We start from the raw sequence: 25,197 nt of genomic DNA, 5'->3' as shown, positions 1-25,197 counted from the left end.
CTTCTCTGGATCTTTTGCAATATATGAAATAATAAAGAGAAAGTACACTGTAAATATTTAGTAAATATTTTCATTTTTGTTGTTACTATTGTTAGTGTTTTGCCTTATACATATTTGATTCAGCCATCTGGCCATTTAGATAACATTGTATATAATTTTGAAAAAATGTAGTAGTAATTGCTTAGGTCAAATTTATTATATTTAAAGTAATAATGAGTATTAGTACTCTTTATGATAAATATGTATATTAAGCACATGTAGTTAGTATTTAAGTTCATATTATAGTATATAACTCACTAAGTTAGCCATCAGATAATATCAATAGAAAATTACACAGAAATTAAGTATAATGTAAAAAGCTATATATCTACAAAGTATATATATTTTTGCTACAAACACTTAAAAATAGAAAATATATTGTATACTATGCATGCAATTATGTAAAACCTATGTGATATATAGTAAAAAAAAAAAACTGGAACATTACCAAACACAATGTTTGAGCAATAGGTATAACAATATTGTAAGTATATTACTTCTTTCATCCTAATATATTTATATATTGTATTATATTGTATAATAAATCATAATGAGTCTAAAACTGTATAATACCATTTACTTGTTAATGATAAGAGCAAGCTCAATGACTCATGGGGTCATATATTCTTCATATGTATTATTTGGTTGAAAAAAAGTGTGTGTGTGTGTGTGTAAAAGAGAAAGAGAGATTTCTCTTTGTTATATCTTCCCACTTCCTCTACTAGTACTATAACAGGAAAGGAGGCATGAAAGTAAATTTCAGAGGGTTTCTATAAACATGTGCAAAACTAAGAGAATTGTAAACCAGAAATTCCTTCTACTATAATGATTGTTCATAATATTTTGTTTCTCACTTGTCAATTGCCATAGACACCTACTACATTTGTATACTGTCCATAAAACTGAACAGTATGAGATGAAGTAAAATAAGATGTAAAATAAGATATCATCATGAAACTGATGATACGTTTACATCTACTTCATTTAGTTGCTGAGTAATGACAGTACAGTACAGAATGTCATATCACATAATTTTTTGTAAGCAACCAAAACCTATTAACAATGGTAACAATTGTGGTGATGTATGTTACTTTTAATTAAATTACTGAACCTACAAGAACATAAATTAGAACTGTACCATGATGTTTACTTAGCAAACTAAGAAAAATAGTATAATATTTTAAGAAAGCACAGTGAAGGTTACAATTAAATGGTTACATTTCAAATGTATTCTGTCGCCATTAGTACACAAATCAAAAAAAGTCTTGGTCATCTAACCAGTATTATTTTGCATTTACAAATTTCATTTTCTGATTGATAATAATAACAGCTCACATTTACCCAGCTTTCATGATCTACCAGTCCTTGTATTAAAAACTTTACATTTGAATTATAACTTTATTCTTTTGATAACCTGATCTGAGGTAGACACGGTTATGTGTGTTTAACATAGAAAATAATTGAAATATATAAATCTTAGTAAGTAGAAGGACTGTGTCTTAAAACTCAATCAAAATTATTTAATTCTATACTTTATTCTTCAACTGAAAAATTTAAACTCCATCTTCAAAGTCCTCTGCATTAATCTTTGTTTTTCCTAAATGATCAAAATTTAAGTTGAGCTTGGCCTGTGGTGGTACAGTGGATAAAATATGTACCCAGAATGTTGAGGTTGCCGGTTGGAAACCCTGAGTTTTGCCAGGTTAAGGTACATACGACAAACAATCAATGAACAACTAAAGTAAAGCAACTATGAGTTAATACGTGTTGCTCCTTCCACCTCTCTGTAAAATAAATAAATAATTAAAAAATTAAGTTGGTATTTTTGCAGAATAGTTTTAATATATATATTATAGACATGCAAATACAGAAAATGACCAACTGACAGAAGAGGGTGGACTCACTGCCCACTTTTATGATCAACAGGAGCACCACTTAGAGTTTTACAACACCAAAAATGGAGATAATAAAGAAAAATGCAGTTATCTAAGTTATCTAAACAATTCCATAATACATTTTTCTGGTTCACAGAATATTTTGGTTTACCTTATAGCTCTGACCACATAACACTGAGGCTACTTTGCAATTTGTGTGCAAAATTAGGCTACTTTAGATATAATTTACATTTTTTTAATAGTGTAAACAATGCCTATTTTATTATGTGAGAAAAAGTTACTATATAAATATAGTGACAGCTAGATTCATTGAATAAGACTTTTCATGGTATAGTGCTTGTGATATCTTTAAATGACTATGGGTTTTTTGATTTTTAAGAATGTTAATATTTTCATTAACCCCTTTCTGAGCAGTAAAATTGATAGAAAAGTGACAATTAAAAAATTTTTTGCCCTCATTTTAGATGGTATTCTTTTATTTTATTCTAGGAGAGTCAACATTTTTTAATTGAAGAGATTATGGAAGACTTACTAAGATTTTTGGTAGTCAGATTAATTCATTTCAGTGCCAAGGTGCTTTGAAAGAATAAAGCTGTTAACCTATACTCAGGAAGAAGATGTCAAATACTAACCTCACATCAGTGCAAGAGTAAAACATATCTTAAAAAGAGAGAGAGAGAGAGAGAGAGAGAGCAAAAGGATTTATGCAAATAAACCTCAACTACCCAATCTTTGCATCTCAAAAGATAAACTTTGAGTCTCACTATGCAATCACAGAAAAAAGGAATTTCTGCCCTGGCTGGATAACTTCATTGGTTAGAACATTGTCGCAATGAACAAAGACTGCCAGTTCAATCCCTGGTCAGGGCACACACAGAAGTAGATCAATGTTTCTGTCTCTCTCTTTCTTTTCCTCCCACCCTCCTTGTCTCTTTAAAATCAATAAACATTTTTTTACAAGAAAGAGATTTCTGAACAAAACTGCTTCTTACTAGTTTTATTTTTGTCTTTGTATTTGCATGTGATTTTTTATTACTAGATTGCACAAGCTAGGCTTTTCTGGTTGACAACTGTCAAAAAGCATGGTGAAATCAAGTTTGGTACAAAATATAAAATTCTCATGAATGTGGCAAATTCTAAATCAAAGAATAAAAAGGTATAAATTTTGAAAAGCAGACACTCAATAAAAGCATGAGGAAGACATTTTTTAACCACATGATGTATTTTGATATAACACTTTTGTACAAGGAAGGTTTTATTAATGGGAACTGTCATGCAAAATTGATTGTCTTAAATTTTTCTCAGGATCAAATAAATATGGCATTTGAACTGTAATGGTATAGTATGAATTTAAGCATTAAATATGCTAGGAAAGCTAAAAATTAGTCAACTATAATCTTATATTTTGAGAAAACTTATTTGTGTCATTTCTACAACTATCACCACTTTTACTTATCACTATTATTAATAATTAATAACAAAAATTATTGTGTTGAGATCTTTTATGTCTATCAATACTTTTTTAGTTAAAGAAGATTGCTTTTATTTTGCAATGTTATTCCGCACAAAACAATAGAAAATCTATATGCATTATCATTTACTGCTATTTTACATTATATGTTAACTGTGTAAAAAATGTTCTTTCTAAATCTCTTTGCTGCCTGAAATCTTCGAGTACGATTGGTAGAAGGCCTACATAGTGCTATTTACAAGTACCCAATTAAGACTGTATAACTGCCTGATCAGGTGGTGGTGCAGTAGATACAGGATTGGACTGGGACGCAGAGGACCCAGGTTCTAAACCCTGAGGTCGCTGGCTTGAGTGCGGGTTCATAAGGCTTGAGCACGGGTTTACCAGCTTGAGCTTGGGTGAGATTGCTGGCTTGGGCATGGGATTATAGAAATGATCCATGGTCGCTGGCTTGAGCCCAAAGGTCACTGGCTTGAAGCCCAAGATCGCTGGTTTTAGCAAGGTATCACTTGCTCTGCTGTAGCCTCAGTCAAGGCACATATGAGAAAGTAATCAATGAACAACTAAGGAGCCACAATGAAGAATTGATGTTTCTTATCTCTCTCCCTTCCTGTCTGTTTGTCCCTATCTGACTCTCTCTCTGTCTCTGTCATACACACACACACACACACACACACACACACACACACACACACACAAAGACTGTATAACTTACATAAAATCTATTACTCTAATATCTTTGACTATTCAGTGTTCTGTATGTGGGAAAAATACACCTGGTATATTTACAGAAGGCCAAAAATTAAGCTTCCATAAAGATATCAAAGGATTTAATTGTGAGAATATTCAGAAACCAGTACAGAAAGCTGATGCTAGACTAATCCCATAAACCTAAATCGATCATCTGACAAGTGACAACTTAATGTCTAAAATACTGGTAGAAAACTAGTTCTAGTGTGCTTATCCGGTAAACTTGGGTATGGTAGGGACTAAGCAATTACGTTTGTTGCAAGATTGCTTCAAGTTCAATTTTCATTGGATTTAGTGTCATTTACAACTTAAAACATGCAAAATATCCTCACTACACATAAAATTGTGACCAATGCAATATACAGATGATGTATAAGAGAATTGTGCTCTTGAAACCTGTGTAATTTTATTAAGCAATGTCACCCCAATAAATTCATTTTTAAAAAGATAAGGCAGGAATAACAACTCTCCACAAGATACTAAACTATTAGCAGGAACCTCTCCATAACAAATGCACCAGCATGCTTGGCTGACCCTCCATCTGGCCAGGTAGAGGCAACTTTGCTTTCCTCTGTCTTCAAGTGACACCAGTTAGCTCACGGCTGAAAAGACTTTCTGGAAATCAGTTAAACAAGATCCAACTCAAACTTGCCCTCCACTAGCAGTCCATGTGTCTAACTTTCGTGGGTGTGCCAGAGTACATATCAAAGTTATCTGAGAGCTCATCTGAATCTCGGAGCTGATTTCTGTCCATTCGGTCTCCACTTCCCTGAAGTCCACAGAATGTATTTCTTGAAAATCTCTTCCTTCTTCAGCTGGAGCATCCCCAAAATGCATGGCCATCTTTCAGAGTTTGATCTGTTGGTCCCATGAGCACTGATTAGACTTCTTGAATTTGTTAGGGTTTTTGGGATAAATGACAGGTTGTGGAAGGTGCCTCAGGACTTCTCTAATGTATCAGTCATAAGCCATGGTGCTTTCCCACAGTTGATCTGTTTCAGTCTTCTCACCAGGATGCTTTTGCCAGTCTCTGAGTTGGCTGGCAGTGCAGATGGAGAATCCTTTGAATTAGAACTTCTCAAGGATGACTTCTTCTCTCTTCCAAAATCATTTATGATTTTTTGAAAAAAATATCTAGCAAACCTTTTTGTTAATTCTGGTCTTGAATTAATTTTCTTCTATGGTATGAACATCTAGAACAGGGTTTTGGGTCTTCAGGAGTGGTGAAGCTGTCAAATCTGTAGTATCCTGCAGTATTCACGGAGTTTCCAGAATCATCGGCCATCCTGTACAGGCTCTTGGCTGTCAGCTTATAATCAAGGTTCTGTCTTGTGGGAAGGTAGGGGGCGGGCGGAGTGGCAGGCTGGCGACTAGATCGTGGCTGTTCAAGTACCTCAGGAGGATTCTCTAGAGGTGTTGGGGCTGTGAGAGCTGCGGCCTTCAAATCCTTTCCGGTGGCACTGACCAATATGTTTAATGCTAACTATTCAGAAGACTTCCTTGCCATTACCAGTTGGGAAAATTAAGTTTTAGGGAAGCTATGTCACTTGCTAAATTTCAAATAGCTTGAAAATGGGGTATCCAAAATCCAACTTCAGGTATTCCTAATGTTAAATGTGTGGGCTTTTCTCCTATACTAAACTAACTGCCCTCTACACCAAAGTATAGAAGAAAAGTTCTGATAGAACTGATAAGATTCACTATGGATTTTAAACCTTTGTTCAAAATACTACATAAAGGTAGATAAAAGTAGATTTACAGCTGTAATGCAAATAAATAATACAGTAATTAATAAATAATAACACTTTTGCATATTCACAACTGTAAACTTACTGTTGCCCACTCCTGTATAGATGTTTATTCGCTTCTTTTGCAATCAGCCAATCATTTCCACTGAGAAGTAGTTAAGATATTTTACAGACCACTGGAATATATTCTCAATAATAATTGTCATTTTTACTATGTTCCATATAATGTAAACTAAAGAACAGTATTAGAAAGAGAGAGAGAAAGAAATTAAAAAAAAAACTACTATTCTTTTAACAAAGATAAATGTCCATATTTATATAGCTTAGAGTTTGAGGCTTTTCAAAGAACTTAGTAGAATGCTGAAGAAATCTGAGTCAGGAATGTGGAAATATTTTTTATAGATTAAAGAAGAATGAATAAGGAACCTTTAAAAAATCAAACCATTTTTGTCTATCAGTATGTCTTCAAACAAATTTTACTCCTGTGGGAGGAAGAACGATTTCAAAACAAATATATTTTAATTAACATTTCCTTAGTCTTATTTCTATTATATTTTTACTCTCTAACTCCAATATTTGAAATCTAAGTTTTACAGATGACTTTCTCCTTTTCTGTCCTTGACTGTAATTGTTTTTGACAGTTAGTGTTTGCTCATCCTTGAGACACGAACATTTTAATTCAATTTTTGGCACTGAAGACTCAAATCGAGCTTTTCAATGTAGAAGGACATAGTGAGTAAATGCTTATCAGGGACTCATTCTTTAGTGTCTATAGGGATTAAAAATTCAAATTTTCTTGGTTTACAAGAACCAGGAATAGAACAGTTGTCAAAACTTACCAATTCTAAATCCCTTATAACTTGAAATACAATGTAAGTTCATTTTTCTCAAACATCTTTCTGATACCAGTCTCAGAGACATTTTGGCCTTAATAAGTTATTTGCAAAGTCTTCCAAATTAAAGAAATTTAAAATATTAGTCAATAACAAAAGTAGCAAAAACTACATCATTACTATTTTCATAATTTTGTTAAGTGTGACTTCCATAATCAAACTAAAACTCCTTAACAATGTTTAAATTTTATATTGAATGAATTATTGGATGTAAAACATAGATAATGTCTTTTTATGAAAAAAGTTTTACATTATTTTAAGAAGTATAAACATTACATCATATTTTAAATTGCCCTATATATAGAAAAAAAGCGAATTGGGAACCCCTTTTGAAAAATAAATTTTGTCTAACTGATTAACTTATCAAATCCAGCATTTACTGTTCTATTTTGAGAAATTTCTCTGCATATTAAGCAATTTTCTGATGGGATTATAAAAACAAGTTGTAATTCAATGTGTCAGCAGAGATAAAGCATGATTTAGAATAAACATACCAAAAAATAGAATAAACATACCATTTCTTTGTTTTGTATAATGATATTCCTTTAAAATTAAAAGACACTTCTGGAAGTGAGTAACAGTTTTTAATAATGCTCTAATTGGGCAAAGTTCAAATTACAATTCTTCAAAGATATCTTTGGGAAGTAGTAGAATTATTTAAAAGTAATTCAAAAGACCATTCTTTAAGAGTATTTCTAAGCCTGAGAAACCACTTCCCCAAGCACAATCTGTGTGTGTGTGTGTGTGTGTGTGTCTGTGTGTGTAGAGACAGAAAGACAGACACAGAGATAGAGACAGAGATTTTCTGTCTCTATCAAGTATACTATCCACATATATACCCACCAAATTAGGAAGTCAAGTCCAAGACTTTAATTTAATAATTACTTGGCAACTATAAAGCATTTAACTCTGTTGAAGAGCATTTAACAGAACCTCTACCCTTGCCAACATCTTCATCAGTTGATAACATAAATTGAAAGTCATTACACATTAATACAATTGTTTTTTCTCTATCTTTCAAATATTCTCACTTTTACCTACCCTGATTTCATCCCAGTGACTCTACAAATATTACTTTGTTCCTTACCTCCTTCATATCTTCACATGTATATTGTTATATAACCTCAGTTACTACAACAAAGTTGAAGTCAGTTCCAAAAATTGCCTGCATTGTTATACCTCTGCCATTACTTTTGCTTATAACACCCTTCCCTCTACTTCTCTTCCTTGAAAAATGCCTAAATGCCTAATCATTCTTCAAAGTCTACTCAAGTGTATATCCTTCCATGATTTTTCTCAACTATTCTCACAGTATTATTTGCTTAGCATTGCATAAATTTTATATAAAACATTCAATATATTGTTTTTCCATCTAAGTAATAATCAGACCCCACCCTGCTTAGTTTCTGAGATCAGATGAGATTAGGCACATTCCGGGTGGTACGACTATAGCTGTTACAATATATTGTTAATAACTTAATGTTTTTTGGGTTTTTTCCTCACTACTATGAGTTTGTCTAAAGCAACTAGTATGACTGGCTTGTTTATCATCTGCAACATCTGGTACAGTTTCAGGCACAAAAGGTTCCCTGATTAAGTCATACAGGATTCGATACAACTCTCAACATTATTTTGAAACTTATAATTTGTTCTATTAATGAAGTAATATTTGTTTTAGTTGAGTTTACTTGCCAAATCCATCTGAGCAAAAATTAAATAAATACTGAGCATTCTTGTTTCAGTTGTACTTTCATTAATTATTTAAGTTGTTTTGTCAACTCTTTACTTAGTTTTAGTTAAGAAAGTGTAGCAGGAGTAAGTGAAAAACAATATCCCCAAAGGAAAAGTTTCTATTATTTTCAACATGGATATCATGGCTCAGGGTGGTTAACCCTTCACAGGCCGGCATGAAATTTCTGGTGGACCAGGAGTTGAAATTCACTGCTGTGTATGTCTTTTTTGTCATTGCTGTTTTTACAATGCTGTAATGAACATGAGGGTGCATATCTTTTTTTGAATTAGTGTTTTGTGATTTTTAATATATATTCCTGCAAGGGGGATAGCTAGGTCATAAGGCAGATCCATTTTTAATTTCTGAGGAAACGTCATACTGTTTTCCATACGGGCTGCATGAGTCTACATTCCTATCAGCAGTGCAGGAGGGTTCCCTTTTCTCCACACCCTTTGTCAGCACATGTTATGTGTTGATTTGTTAATGAAAGTCATTCTATCAGGTGTGAGGAAATTTTTTTAAATTTATTGTCTTGATATGGTTTCAAGTGTCCCTCCCAATATAATATCTATTGCTGTGCATTTATTTAGTCTAATTTTTCTATGGTATTGTTAAAGTTATCTACTTCCTATTGACCTTATGGTCATTCCAGGTTTCAGTTTTTAAATGTCTTGCTCTTACTGTTTAATTAGGTAAGACCTATTGTATATATCTTAACAAATGTGTTCACACATTGAAAATGATAAATTTTTCTATTCTACCTTATCCATTTTTTTTTGTTATCCTGAACTGTTAACTTTATCCATTTATACAGGGTTTTCTCTTTATTAACACTGAAATACCTAACCAGTACACTGAAACAGTGCCACATTTGGTTTGTATATTTTCTCTTTCCCTTTCTCTCTTTAAAAAATTTCCTTCCAAACAGCCATAAAACTTTGCTTCTGAATCATTAAAACAGTTCCATGCCTACTTCCCAAGGAAGAAGAATGCAAACATAATAATAATGAATAATTAATGTTTATTGCTTCACATTTAAATAAAACTGACCTGCAAAGACATCATTTTACAGAGGGTTTTATTATAAGGGTGGAAAATCATGTTTCTACCCACCTTAAAAAACTTTTCTTTCCACTGTATTCTAAATGATCACTATATACAAAACTTATGAATTATTGAAAATAAAGCAAAACTTGTTTTATAACAATCTTACAAATAATTGAAAAGCAAACTTTCACCATTGTCACCTATTTTATTTTTGTTTTAAAATTTTCAGAAATAGGATTTTTACTGCTTTATGTTGATTAGGTGTTCTGAATCAGTGTACTCAAGAAGTAACAAATCTAAGTGTGGTGACAATTTGCAAGTATGGTGTCACTCAATCACATGTCACTGTAATTGTAAAATTAAGGTATGTGTCACCTCTGTCTCTAGGTAAATTCTACTTTAAAGATTTCTACATAACAAAGGTATGGTAATAAAATAACATTAAATTGCCATGTATAAAAGGTGTTATAGACTGGATTGTATCTCCTCAAAGTTCATATGGTGACATTGTAACCCCTAATTATGACTGAATTTAGAGATAGTGTCTTTAGGGAGGTAATTAAGCTTAAATCAAGTCTTAATGTCAGGGTCTTAATTTAATAAGATTTGTGCCCTTATAAGAAGAGGAAAAGATACCAGAAATTCTTTCTCTCCATATGAGCACAGAAAGAAAATTTCTAGATACCAACAAGAGTTCTCACCAAGAACCAACACTGACACCACATTGATTTTGGACTTCTATCTTCCAGAATTTTGAGATAATAAATTCCTATTGTTTAAGCCACCTAGTCCATAATATTTTGTTCTAACAATGCTACCAGTAGGCTTTTGGAGGTGTCTATATGTGGCGCCATTATCAAGAATTTGGGATTTATTGAAGATGTTTACAGAGTATATGATCTAATTTGCTATTAAGTGCAATTTTATTAAACTACATCAAATCAACAACAACAAAAAAAATTCAGTTGACTGAAAGAGGGTCAATATGAGTATAACGGATTGTATTTAACTATTTTTATTTTCTTTATTATATGCTAGAACACACAAAAATTGTATCATATTTATTGCAATTATGACTAACTTAAGAGAGCTGAAAAACTGTCATTTTTCTAAGTGTATCTCAATTCAGCATATCTTATTTTCAATTCAAATTCACCAGAAGTATTGACCAGTATAACAGGTTTATTTTAATCCTCTTTCATCAAAGGTTATTACAATTTTTAACATCAAGGTTAGTCTAGTAAAGTGGAAGAATATAAGATAGATAGAAGTCAGAATGTAAGGACAGTAGTCCTTTACTTGACAGCAGGACATTTTCTGAACCAGGAACTAGCATTTAATATTCTTGAATTTCATTTTCGTCCTCTGAAAAATGAAGGTTTGTGAATAAGCTAGATAGTCTTGGAAGATTTCTCCTGCCTTGGAAATATGTTACCCTGAATTTAATGTTTTTTTTCTATAAGGTATTTTCTTTATATTGCCTGAGTTCAAATATATTTGTCATAAATGAACACATTTAACATTGATATGGACTTCACAAGTAACATATTTCTATCATTAGATGTTCTTTTCAAATTTCATAAATATATGTTAATTAAAAAGAATACTAATACTGATTCATCATTTTGTCAACCTAATATATTCTAGTGAATTTCAATCAGTTTCTGCTTCTGCTCAATATTGCAGATTAAAGGCATTCAATGATAACAAGACTCTCATTTTTATGTATCATGTTAAAGGTATATATCTGTATTCTTTAAATGAATATAATTTAAAAACTTTAGTAAAATCACGTTTTATTCAATTATTTTGGTCAACATTAAGTTGAAAGTTAAATTAGGAAACATAAAGGAAGAATTTTGCAGGTACCTGATTAATATTATCAATTTAACTAACCAACCAAGAGGATCTTGAATAGATACAACCTAAATATAACACAGGAATAAAAATATTCTTGTAATTTCACTCTAAATATTTTTGTTTGTTTTCTCTAAACATAATTGTTGGCAGAAATTCTTATTCCTCTGGGAATTAAGAGTTCTCATGCTTCTAACATAGAATATCACTCTATGGGACATGACTGTAAACCACCAATATCAATGGCATTAGAAGGGCTTGTCTTGAATCGTAGTGGAAAACATTAGTGTTAGTGATATTTATGACAGGATTAAACAGCTTCTCAGCATGAAAATTACTACATAAAAATTCCCTTTAAATATGAGTATGAAATGTTACTCAGTTAAAGATTTGACAGATATCACTTCTTAAAGCATCTGGGAGCCTGAGAATTATTTAAACATATGTTTACAGATGCGAAACAAATGCAAATATATCATAGTTTGAAACACAAAATGGAACTTGTACACAAGACATACAGTCACTAAACACAGCATTTATCAGGCAGTGTTTTTTTGTTTTTTTTTAAATGAAATGGACATATATACCATGAACATTGTTCCATTTGTTTAAATTTATCTTATGGGGAGGCTTAAAAGCATTATGTAAATATGATCTTAGAAGTAAAAATATAAAAATCCAATGAAATTTATAATTGTACACTTGAAACCTATATAATTTTATTAACCAATACCACCTTAATAACTTTAATTAAAACAAGCAAACAAAAAAGAATTCTACATAGAATTGCTGACCACACCTTCCTGAAACCATTAACTTTGAAACAATGTTATCTTCTTCTGTTTGTGATATTATTTTCCTCCCTACAGCACAATTTTTGGCTCTTCTTCTAATCATGTCATTGAAAGTGTATTGTGCTAAGGTTTTATCATCATAACTGTTATTTTTTTCTATTTATTTTTCTATTTTTTTTCTGTATTTTTCTGAAGCCAGAAACGGGGAGATACAGTCAGACAGACTCCCGCATGCGCGCCCAGGATCCACCCGGCACGCCCACCAGGGGGCGACGCTCTGCCCACCAGGGGGCGATGCTCTGCCCCTCTGGGGCGTCACTCTGTTGCGACCAGAGCCACTCTAGCACCTGGGGCAGAGGCCGAGGAGCCATCCCCAGAGCCCGGGCCATCTTTGCTCCAGTGGAGCCTCACTGAGGGAGGGGAAGAGAGAGACAGAGAGGAAGGAGAGGGGGAGGGGTGGAGAAGCAGATGGGCGCTTCTCCTGTGTGCCCTGGCCAGGAATCGAACCCAGGACTTCTGCACGCCAGGCCGACGCTCTACCACTGAGCCAACCGGCCAGGGCTCTATTTATTTTTCTTGTGTAATGTCATCAGTTCTAATGACTTCAAATACTATAAATCTTGTCATGACTTCCACATCTTTATCTCCAATTTCAAATTCTTTCAGAACTCAAGAGTTACATTTTTAGCTGTGTCCCAAAAATCTTCATCATGGTGTCCTACAGTTACATAAAATCAATATCTCCAGTTGCATTAATTTCCACCTCAAGTTTGTTGCTACTGCTACTTATGTTGAAGCCAGAACTTAGCTAAAAGCTATTATTCCATTATCACATTTTTACTTGTCACATATTCAATTTCCATATTCAATCAATAATTTGTCAATTTCCTTTTTCTTATATTTCTCTTGAATTATTTTCTTTTTACTCTTGGAATCATAGTTTAGGTTCTTAAGAAATTTGATGTGTAGATTCGTACTTGGCTTACTCAAATACTTGTTCTATCCTGCTCTTAGAATTATTTTTAAATGCAAATCTGGTCATGTTACTCAGGATCTTAAGAAATAGGTGCTCTGTTGCCTAAATAATAATTTTCAATTTTCTTAGTATGATTCGCACAGTCATTTATAATCTATGATAGCTGTATCCCTTAAGCTCTAGCATACTGAAAACAAAACAAAACAGTGTTCTAATAAGCTCTGGTGTTATATTTCTTTATCTGAAAATCATAGGGTAAAAAGTTACTTCTAGCATGACACCTAAGGAGTTCCACAGATTCACTTTCAATGGATACTGGTAAAAATTATAAGGGAATAACATTTAAAGTTTCTGGAAATGGTCTTATAGTATCCAATAGATAAATAAATATTTAAGAAAATCTAGTAATGTTTGGTAAAAATAGCTAGTGTCTTCAGTTTTTAAATAAAGAAGCATGTCTTTCCTTCCCTTCCCAAGTCATCAAAATTAAAACTCTATTGCATACTGGAACAACCAAGATCACAAGGCTAGCTATTCTTGGCTACTAATTGTAATATTTTTCTGGAAGAGTTAAACTGTTAGAATTTATCATCTAGCTCCTGCATAGTTGCCTATTGTTGATGCTAATTTCCAAGTGAACATAGCAGACAGATTTGGGTTTCCTTTTTCCACCAACTCTCGTTCATGGGATGGAGGCTTCACCGTGGACTAGACACTTCTGAGCATATTAAGACCCCCAATCTTCCTGGCCTTGGGTAATAAGAGAGTGGGTCCATGCCCAGAGAGGAAGGCTAAGATATGAAGGGACTTTGACTTCCCACTCTGTCTTTCACTAAGCCTGCAACTTCTAAAGCAAAAGAATCATCCAGAGAGAACTGCACCAATACAAGACCCGGATAGCTTCACTGTCAAATTCTAACAATTATTCAAAAGAGAATTAATACCAAATCTTCAGAAAAACATCCAAAAAATAGAAGAGCCACAGGAAAGTTCCTAACTTGTATGAGGACAGCATTAACCTGATACCAAAATGAGACAAGGCTATCACAAAAAAAAAAAACAAAAAACCACACAAACAAACAAACAAACAAACACTACAGGCCAATATCTCTTACGACTATTCAATATAAACACAACATTTTTGAAAAAATATTATCAAACCTATACAGCAACATATACAATTATATATCATGACCAAGTGAGATTCATTCCAGAAATGTAAGAATAGTTTAACATACAAAAGTCAATCATGCAACACATCAGTAAAACACAAATCCACATCACCATCAATAGATGCAAAAAAATGTTTTTAACAAAATTTAACACCTATTTGTGGCAAACGTAGTAAAAAAATTAGGAATAGAAGGGATCTTCCTCAACCTAAGAAAGGATATTTATAAATAAAATAAAATAAAATAAAATAAAATAAAATAAAATAAAATAAAATAAAATAAAATAAAATAAAATAAAATAAAATAAATAAAAAACACAACTAAGTCTTGGCTGGGTAGCTCAGTTGGTTAGAGCATCGTCCCTATTCACCAAGGTTGTGGGTTTAATCCTTAGTCAAGGCACATACAAGAATCAACTAAGGAATGCATAAATAAGTGAACAAAAAAATCAACATTTACTTCTCTCTTTATCTCCCTTCTTCTCCTTCTCTAAAGAAAAAAAAATCAATAAAAAAGATTACAAAAAACACAGTTAACATTTTAAGTGATGGTGAAAGATTAGGTAAATTTTTACTAAAGATTAGGTGAATTTTCACTAGGACTAGGAACACAAAAATGGTGTTCAATCTTGCCATTTCTATTTAACATTGCACTAGATATTTTTGCTAGGATGATTATGCCAAAAATAAAATGAGCACATCCAGATTGGAAAAAAAATAAAAGATTAAAACCCTGTCTATTTGCAGATGACATTATCTTATATGTAAAAAAATCTTAAATCCTCCATTCAACAATATTTACTCTTTTTTTTTTTTACAGGGACAGAGAGAGAGTCAGATAGAGGGATAGATAGGGACAGACAGACAGGAATGGAGAGAGATGAGAGGCATCAATCATCAGTTTTTCATTGCGACACCTTAGTTGTTCATTGATTGCTTTCTCATATGTGCCTTGACTGCGGGCCTTCAGCAGACTGAGTAACCCCTTGCTCGAGCCAGTGACCTTGGGTCCAAGCTGGTGAGCTTTTTGCTCAAGCCAGATGAGCCCGCGCTCAAGCTGGCAACCTTGGTGTCTCGAACCTGGGTCCTTCCTCATCCCAGTCTGATGCTCTATCCACTGCGCCACCGCCTGGTCAGGCCATTAAACAATACTTAAATCTAATAAAAATGTTAAGCAGGTTGCAGGATACAAGGTCAATATATAAAAATCAGCTGTATTCATCAATTAATTTATTTTTGTGATTGCTTGTAGATATGACAAATATAAACACCATATTCATTTTTAGACTGATTACCATTTTTTAATGGTTAAGCTATGATTGCTTAAATTTAGTGTTTATTTAACGCTACACTTATGAATTATATACATATATATATGCACATATCTTTTGCAAAATTTAAGTTACCTATTCATGTTTATTTTTCCTATATTCTTGGCATCAGTAAAAGTTTTCTTATTCATTCATAAAATAACATTAATCTATTTATTTCAATTAATTATCAAACACAGTAGCTGACTTCCTTTTAAGCAGTTACTGTTTTGCCTTCCAGCAATTATTTTAAAATAGCTAAATGAGAAATAGAAACTTCAGAATTTCTGTGGCTCCTTTAGATTTTACCATATGGGATGTTTCATTGTACAAAACTCAAGATAATTATAGCATCATGCTCGCAGAAGATGGAAGACATGTGTTTCTCTAGGGCCTGGAATCTAATAATTACAATCTATTTTTATGTATCTCCCAAAAGTAGTTCTCAGAGGATGCCCTTATTTTACAAGGGAAAGCAGTAAGGTATTCTTGATGAGACCAGCATGTAGCAATTGCAGAACACTTCTTTGTAAAAGTTTCTCTTTGCAGCCACTGTGGGTCCACTTGTTTTTCCTTAAGATCACAGGTCATAAACTGTATAAATAAAATTGGAATATCCATTACCGTGGAGTGTTGGAATGTTTGGAGTAGCTGTGTTGTTAAGTAATGTGCATATTTCCTAAAAAGGTTGGGCATTATTAAAGCAGACTGGAGGAATAAAATGTACATAATACTAGCATTACTACGAGGGCAAATTCTCTGAGATATATGCATGTGTGTGTGTGTGTGTGTGTGTGTGTGTGTGTGTGTGTGTGTGTGTTTTCTTCTTTTCTCAATTGAGAGGAAGGAAGATAGAGAGACTGATTTTCACATGTGCCTCAAATGGGATCTACCTGGTAAACTGGTCTGGGGCTGTGCTTGCAACTGAGCTATTTTTAGCACCTGAGGCAGAGATTTCACATAGCCATCCTCAGAGCCAGGTTCAGAAAAGCCACTGGTTGTGGGAGGGAAAGAGAGAGAGAAGGGGGAAGAGGAGGGGTGGAGAAGCAGACTGTTGTTTCTCCTGTGTGCTCTGATGAGGAATCCAACTGTGACATACACATGTGGGGTGGATGCTTTACAACTGAGCCAACTAGCCAATGTCTCTAATATTTTTCAATAAAATTTTATTTTAGAATCATTTTAGATTTCCAGAGAAATTGGAATGCCATTACAGATAAGTCCCCTATATGACACACACATTTTGTTTCTTACATAATCACGATACATTTTGTCACAACTTATGAACCAATTTAATATACACTGTTATTAACTTATGTTTTTATTTAGTTATTTAAGTTTTTATCTATTTGTCTATTAGAGTGAGAGGGAGAGAGAGAGAGAGAGAGAGAAACATCGATTCACTGTTCCACTTATTCATGAAGTCATTGATTCATTCTTGTATGTGGCCTGACCGGGGATGGAACTGCAACCTCAGTATGTCAGGACAATGCTCACCAACTGAGCTGCTCCAACAGGGCCTATAAACTTATGTTTTATTGTAATTTTATAATGCTTTTTTTCTGTCCCAAGATCTCAATCAGGATTCCTTATTACAATTGCTCACCACGTATCCTATAGGTTCTTCTTGGCTGTGACAGTTTGTTAGATTTTTCTTGTGTTTTTTTTTTTTTGATGACCTTGATAATTTTGAAGATAATAGGTCAAGTATTTTGTAGAATGTCCTCCAATTTGGAAAAGCCTAATGCTTTTTAATTCATATTTTAGAGCAGAAGACACAAAGGTATTATTTCTATACACTAATATCGCTTTTGAGATTGTGTTTATAGCTTTAGCTCTAAGTTCAAAATAGACCAGATAAGTGGCATAAATCTTCAACTTTATAGTAAGTATATAAAAACCTGGTCTTTTTTATGATTTAATTGTGCTGATTTTTATTAGAATACCATGTCAATTATCTTCTCATTTGAAGTTACACTTATTTCCTCTTTATCTGTTTTTCATTTGTCCTTTTTACAACATGATTGGAAACTTTTTTATTTTTTCGTAGTTATCTAATGGTTAGAAATAGAATTAGAACTATATGAAAAAGATTAAAGTGCTGACCAAATTCTCAGATCCTCAGAATTTGTTTTTAGACTTGACATTATAAGAGAAATACATATATCACAATAAAAATAAAGTGAAAGCAAAAATTTATTCCCCAAACAAGTTCAAGTTATGTTCTTAATCATAGATTTATTTCATTATTCTGTGATTTCTACACCTAATTTGCCATGGTGTACTATCTTTGGTTTGGCCATATTAAATCTAAGCTCAATCTTTTTTTACTACAGTTATAGTTAAATGATGTATTTGTTAATGTATAAATGACTATCTTAATGTATCAACAAATGCAATATGTGTTTTTATATTTATTTTATATAAAAATTTTTATCACTAAACTTAATGTTTTTAGTGTTTATTATGTAGTGTTATTCTCTATAAAGAGTTAACAATGTTATCAGGGTAAAAAAATGTTAAAGGTTTAAAGTGACCTTCCTCACTACTTTTCATTCTATAAAACATTTTCAAAATACGTATTTTACAGCAAGTGTGACCAAGTAACTTATCAACTTATTGATGAGGTGGAATTCTAAAGATCAAGAAAAATGACTGAAACATTGTATCTTGAGTTTTCCATTTCCAAAATAACCATCACATCTTCCCTAGTGAATGTAATGAGAAAAGCAAGAACAGGCCAGCTAAAGGGCTAAAATTTCTTAGAACAAAATATATACATACACACATAAAACAAAATATTTCTTTTTGCTATCACTAAAATATAAAGTTTAGAAAAGCGATTGTATCTATTCAAATTCAAGAACAACCATCAAATTTTATTCAATGTTGCATTGTTATACTTTTAGTCACATTAAGAATTTTACTTAAATGAAAAAATGTGTTGTATGCCAATAAGCCACACAATTCTTTTTTAACTTGGCATCAAAAATGACATTTTTTTGTCATTGAGAATTGCCTGTACTTAATTTTTCTCCTCACTTTATTTTCAATAGAAGAATCTTTCAGGCAATGAAATTTTAGTTGGTGTAAACTGCTGATGGTCAGTTACAACTTTGGTCATTGTTATCCCACTCAAGAACTTTAAGAAATCCAGTAGTAGATATTTCCAAAAATTCATAGGATGTAACATATAGTATATATTTTAATTTTTTCTGTCAACTCAACTATTTCTGGGCAAGTAGACATATAGTGTTGTTCATTCTTCAGAGTTTTTAGCCATGAGATATGAGAACCATGATGTATGACCATACAGTTCACAAGTCCTTACAGGAAAAGAACATTTTAATTCTATCAACTCACTAACATTGTTTGGTAATGGGTGTTGCAGACACAGCACAGAAATATACCAGTTTAAATTACAGTATTGGACAGTTTAACAAATTACAAATTATATGCCTCAACATTTACCAAGCATTTTGTTTCTTTTCTTTCATGGGACAAATTTAAAATCTCTGCACAAATGCACACATATACAGCCTGACAACTGCCCTGGCAAAAGGCTCTTTGTTTTCCTGAATGGCTCCATTATGATCTTCAGTCAGTGGCTGTTATTGATTCCTGAAACAAATGTGATTCTTTCTTGGGTTTATTAGGCAAGCTCTCTCTTCTTAATTACTCTTAGGTTATATCACTTTGTATTTCACTAAGGTGAACAAATTGAGAAATTAAATAAATAAAGAATGCTGCAACTCACTGCAACTATCTTTCTCTTACTTTTCAATTATTTGAATATTAATAAAAATAAAGTGGTTTTTTTATTTGCCAGTTGTTCTAAAAAATGACTGTGTGAGTGTGTGTAAAGAATGGTGGTTCAATGGTGCAGTGCACCAACAGTAAAGATGTCATAGCAAGAGTTAGAAAGACATTATATTCCTTAAATATTTTTTTTATTTACTTTGGTTTCCTATTTTAGAAAGTTGTTGCTTCTGTAGGTGACATTTTCATCTTATTATCTAGGGAGATATTTAATTTCTTTAATCATCCTCCACATGCCAAACTCTAAGTAGTCTCTTGAATACTTTAAAATAAAATATAATAAGAAGTAATGTGAGCTACCAAATAGTACATAGAATGGTTTTCATCAAAAGAGTGCATAAGTAGAAATACAATGAAAGTAAGAACATTTAAAGGACAGAGTACAAGTAATAAGCTTCAGCAACATGTATACACACTAAAGATATTTCTATTTTACAAATTCTCCATTGTTTTAAGTAGAAAAGTTATCTGTTGACTGTTATGACACTTATAATAATGTTTCTAAAGTGAAAATAAGTATTTCCTGCTAGGAATTTTAAGTCTTCATTCATTGATCAAGCAAGCTCAACCATTTTATTAGCTTTAAAATGTAAATGACTCTATATATCCATAATCCACAAGAAAAGATTAAACTATATGCTTTATATATCTAATATAACTATTATATGTAAAAATATATTATATATAATACAATTATAATAATGCCAATCTTTTCTTGGAATGCATATGGGCATCTACTGATACTTAACCATAGAGATATAATTGATTTTATATTCTTTCTATTCAAAACTTATTTTCAGAATAGCCTCTAGGGTAGTTAAAAAATATTCTTGCTTTTATTGGCATTTATGCTTTCTAAAATAATGAAAAATACAAAGCCTGCATCATTATTGTTTGTCAAAGGAGAAGCAATGCTTTCCTTTCCTCTGAAGTATTTCTTTTAAACTTGTAAGTCAAAAAAACTTGATTACATGAATACCTGGTTAAAAAAAACTGGACTGGTAAGTTTAAAGCTAATTAACCTTTTCATTCTGCATATGATCAACAATAAAATGTAATAGTCTCTTTTATGAATCTAAATCAGTAACTTCATTTTCAAATGAACACTCTCAATGATGGGTATTTTATACAAAATTGCAAAACAAACTTAAGTAAAGATGTTCAAATCTATCTTATAGTATGGAACGCTATACTTATCAACTCACCCCCAATTAAATACATATATGACAATCAGAAATACTCAAGAGGAAAACTAATAGAACTGTCTATTTCTTAAATGAATGAAATACTGTATTTTAAAATGTTTATATCGCCCTGGCCGGTTGGCTCAGTGGTAGAGCGTTGGCCTGGTGTGCAGAGGTCCCAGGTTCGATTCTCGGCCAGAGCACACAGGAGAAGCGCCCATCTGCTTCTCCACCCCTCCCCCCTCTCCTTCTTCTCTGTCTCTCTTTTCCCCTCCCGCAGCCAAGGCTCCATTGGAGCAAAGATGGCCCGGGCGCTGGGGATGGCTCCTTGGCCTCTGCCCCAGGCGCTAGAGTGGCTCTGGTCCAACAGAGCAACGCCCCGGAGGGGCAGAGCATCACCCCCTGGTGGGCAGAGTGTCGCCCCCTGGTGGGCGTGCTGGGTGGATCCCGGTCGGGCGCATGCGGGAGTCTGTCTGACTGTCTATCCCCGTTTCCAGCTTCAGAAAAATACAAAACAAACAAACAAACAAACAAAAACCTGTTCTATTTCAAACTTAGTATCATTTTCCTGAGAGGAATGTCACTGAGCTTCCAGTCAATAGATTTTGTTTCTAGTCTTGTCTCTGATATGAATAAGTTGTTACTCCTCTTTCTAGGCCTTATGTTCCTCATCAGTAAAATGATGTAGATGAAAGAGATGATCTCTAAATGATCCACTAGCTTTAAGGTTTCAGAAGAGACACCTCAAAAAAAAAAAAAAAAAACTCTTTATTACACAATTGTGCTAAATTTGCTTCAAAGGAGATGACACTCCTTAAAGTGAATAGGCTTTGTCAGTTTAAAATCTGCTTTTGTAACTACGGCTGTGCATCTGCTGATGTTCAAAACAATAAGGAGATGAATCACATCAGATGGGCAATAATCCACAATAACATATCATCCTTTCTATAACAGGTGTTCCACAAAATACTGAAACAAAAGTAATTTTTCTTTTGTGAAGAAGAATTAATATAAAACAATTCTTAATACCCTATTCTAATATTACTTGTGCTTTTCCCCATTGAGCTTTCAAACTTAATTATGCTGGTAAACAAGGTTGAGTAAAGGGACGTAGAACAAACATGTTGACTTTGAAGAAAAGAGCTAAACTTGTGAATATGTAGCAAATCCTATAATTGGGATAGAGATAGTCACATCTTTTTTAATATCAAAACTAATAAATTTAATATTAGGTACCACTTTCAAAAAGTGTTTAAAAACTTTTGGCTTCTACTTGAGGATAAGTACAAAATATCATTCAAATCAATTGAAAATTTTCTTTTTTGCTTTTCTTAATAAGAAATATACATAGAGAGTCAATCATAAAAAAGTTTCAGAATATTTATGACATGACTATAAAATTTATTAAAATGTAAACTGATCTCCTAGAGCTTTGACTGAAACCAGCAGGCCTCTCTTGATTATTTCTGAGTACCATAAAGTCCATTAGAATTACAGTTATCACTTTTTCATGTATAACTTATTGAAAATTGTTCATCTATCTCCAGAAGCAGTCAGGAAAATGTACTTCATGTTTACCAACATTTAATCAAAATTTTAATTTAGCAGTAAGGGTAACAATGAAGATAAAGATGGAATATAATTCAATTTGTAGATATACAGTATATCAATCAAACTATTGACAAATTGGAAAAATATCAAATAGCGGTAACGTATGTAATAAATAAATGTATTTTCTGAGATTTTTGAGGAACTTCTATTTGCAAGGAAACAATTTGCTGTAACATCATAATCCCATTTAAGGATATTCACTCAGAAAATAAAGTGGTATTGCAAAACTTGTCTGTGCTAGACTATAATCTCTCTTACTTGGCTATAATATCCAAAGTATCAGTCATATATTGAACAAGGATATAACCAAGCAGAATCATACAGATTGCCAATAGGAAAAAATGGTACACTAAACACTAAGGTAAAAGGAATCCATTTTTCTTATTTTATCAGCTATCAGTTTTTCAGCATAGAAGGCAAAGATCAAAGATGAAGCCAGACAGGGCAATGGCAGATAAGAACTTGGCAGCAGCACAAAGAACCATGTCATGGGTCATGCTTGGCATAAGAAAGGGTTATTCTACCTAAATTGTCTGGGTACTCAGAGCAGTTGCATGGACACAACAGACAAGTTGAAGGGAGGATTCACTAGAGTCAAAAAGCTTACACTGACAAATTTTTTCCAGGTTGGGCCATAACCGTATTGAAAGTATAAAATTGTTATTACAAACTTATTTTATATACACTTGCAACTTTTCTTGTGTACAGTGTGACAGTTTTATAGTTTATAAGGTAGCATGTATAGTATTTCAAATAGACATTTGGCAATTTGTTCTAAAGTTTTAATATTGTTCTAAACTTTTATTGCACTTGCAAGATTACTACTGATTCTTGGATAGGAAATGGTTTGTATGATTTTTCCTGCCAAAATATGCTTTCTTTTCAGTTATTTTCCTTCTTATTTTGTGTTTCCCTCCATATAAAGAATCTTTACTTTTTTCATAATGAATCCAGTATCTAGAGGAGAAAATTAGAACAAAATCACTTAGTAATTTGAAAATATTTTTTTTTCTTGAGAAGAAAAGGGAAGGGGAACAAGTAAAAGGGACTGTAAAGAATGATATTGAAAATTTTTAACAGAAGCCAGAATGGGAAGGCAAATCAGGGAAAGAAGTTTAGGTTTTTAGTATTGTTATAAGTCCATATCTACCCTTGCCATTTATCCTACAAAAAAAAAAAAAAGGCAAGGAAAGAAAACTTAAGTTTATTCCAGCCAATCAGCTCAATATCTCCTATTTCATCTACAGTCCAAATCCAAAAATTATTGTAACTCTACTGAAGGAATTGTTAGAGATTTGAAGTACAAGGAATTATAAGTGGCATTTACTATAAACTTTGCTGAAAAGTGTTGGCAAACATTTCTTCCTTAGTTTAATTTTTCAGGTTATTTTTTGTTTTGTTTTGTTTGTTTTTTACAGAGACAGAGAGAGTCAGAAAGACAGATAGACAGGAAGATAGGAACGGAGAGAGATGAGAAGCATCAATCATCAGTTTTTCGTTGAGACACCTTAGTTGTTCATTGATTGCTTTCTTATATGTGCCTTCACTGTCGGCCTTCAGCAGACTGAGTAATCCCTTGCTCAAGCCAGTGACCTCGGGCTCACGCTGGTGAGCTTTGCTCAAACCAGATGAGTCCATGCTCAAACTGGCGACCTCGGGGTCTCGAACCTGGGTCCTTCTGCATCCCAGTCCGACACTCTATCCACTGCGCCACTGTCTGGTCAGGCTAATTTTTCAGTTTTTTGTCGTGGAAAATGATCATGGTAACTTGACTCATATAATGACCATAGTTAAAAACTATTCTTTTTTTTTTTTTTTTTGCAATTCCGATATGAGATACTAGGAAGGATTTTTGTTTGGGTTTTTTGCTGCTGTTTTTTGAGAGAGGTAAGGAGAAAGAAAGACAGGAACATCGAGCTGCTCCTGTATGTGCCCTGACTGGGGAATCTAACTGGCAATCTCCAGCTCCAGGAGGACACTCCAACTGACAGAGCATTACTGCCAGGATTCAATTTCTTTCTTTTTCTTTTCCTTTTTTTTTTCCCCAGAGAGACAGAGAGAAGATGGGAGAGAGAAGGAAGGAGGAAGGGAAGCATTCATTTGTTGTTCCACTCAGTCATGCACTCACTGGCTGCTTCCCATGTGTGCCCTTGACTGGGGATCGAAATTACAACCTCGTCCTTTTGCAACGATGCTCTTAACTAATGGGCTAAAGGCCTGGAAGGGATTGGTGTTTCACACAATGGAAATCATTTCTTTAAAAAAGGAAAATCTCTTGCCTGACCTGTAGTAGCACAATGGATAAAGTGTCAACCTGGAATGCTGAGGTCCTTAGTTTGGAACCCTGGGCTTGCCTGGTCAAGACATATATAAGAAGCAGCTACTATGAGTTGATGATTCCTGCTCCTCTCCTCCCTTTTCTCTCAATCTCTCCTCTCTCTAACATCAATAAATAAAATCTGAAAAAAGGAAAATCTCTTCTTAAAACTATTATTTCTATCCATTCGAAACGTCGTTCCTGCCACTCCCATTTTTAAATCTCTTACCTGAATTCCATGCTGGGAATGTGAGGCAGGTGGGTAGTTACTTTCTACCTTTGGTCTTCCTTTGACTGTAAAATATGTATCATGATCTATATCAATACTTCTGCCTGCTGATAATTCTGTTTACTGCAAATCTCTATTAAGCATAGTTTATCAGTTTTGCTAGTAGAGGAATGATTGGTTTTCACAGTCCCCCTCAGTCACTGAATTATTAGGAAAAGAATTAAATTATATTGTTATGGTTTTAGTTTCAACTGCTCTATGTGGTAATGCAATGCTTTAAAAATGATCATCAAATGATGCAATATGTAGCTAATAAATTTAACCAGCCATAAATCCTTTCTCCCTCATTTTGAT

The 25,197-nt window shown here is 33.1% G+C and overlaps 1 protein-coding gene and 1 pseudogene across 2 annotated transcripts in view; both read right to left on the bottom strand.

Annotated features, from left to right (window-relative positions):
• Nucleotides 1-25,197, bottom strand: part of PCDH11X (protocadherin 11 X-linked) — a 764,552-nt gene that overhangs the window by 266,338 nt on the left and 473,017 nt on the right. The window lies entirely within an intron of this gene.
• On the bottom strand, nucleotides 4,747-24,854 carry LOC136317270 (histone RNA hairpin-binding protein pseudogene; annotated as a pseudogene).

This window comes from Saccopteryx bilineata, chromosome X (assembly GCF_036850765.1).
Source record: "Saccopteryx bilineata isolate mSacBil1 chromosome X, mSacBil1_pri_phased_curated, whole genome shotgun sequence".
Taxonomy (NCBI): domain Eukaryota; kingdom Metazoa; phylum Chordata; class Mammalia; order Chiroptera; family Emballonuridae; genus Saccopteryx; species Saccopteryx bilineata.
This window is presented reverse-complemented; position numbering and strand designations above follow the sequence as displayed.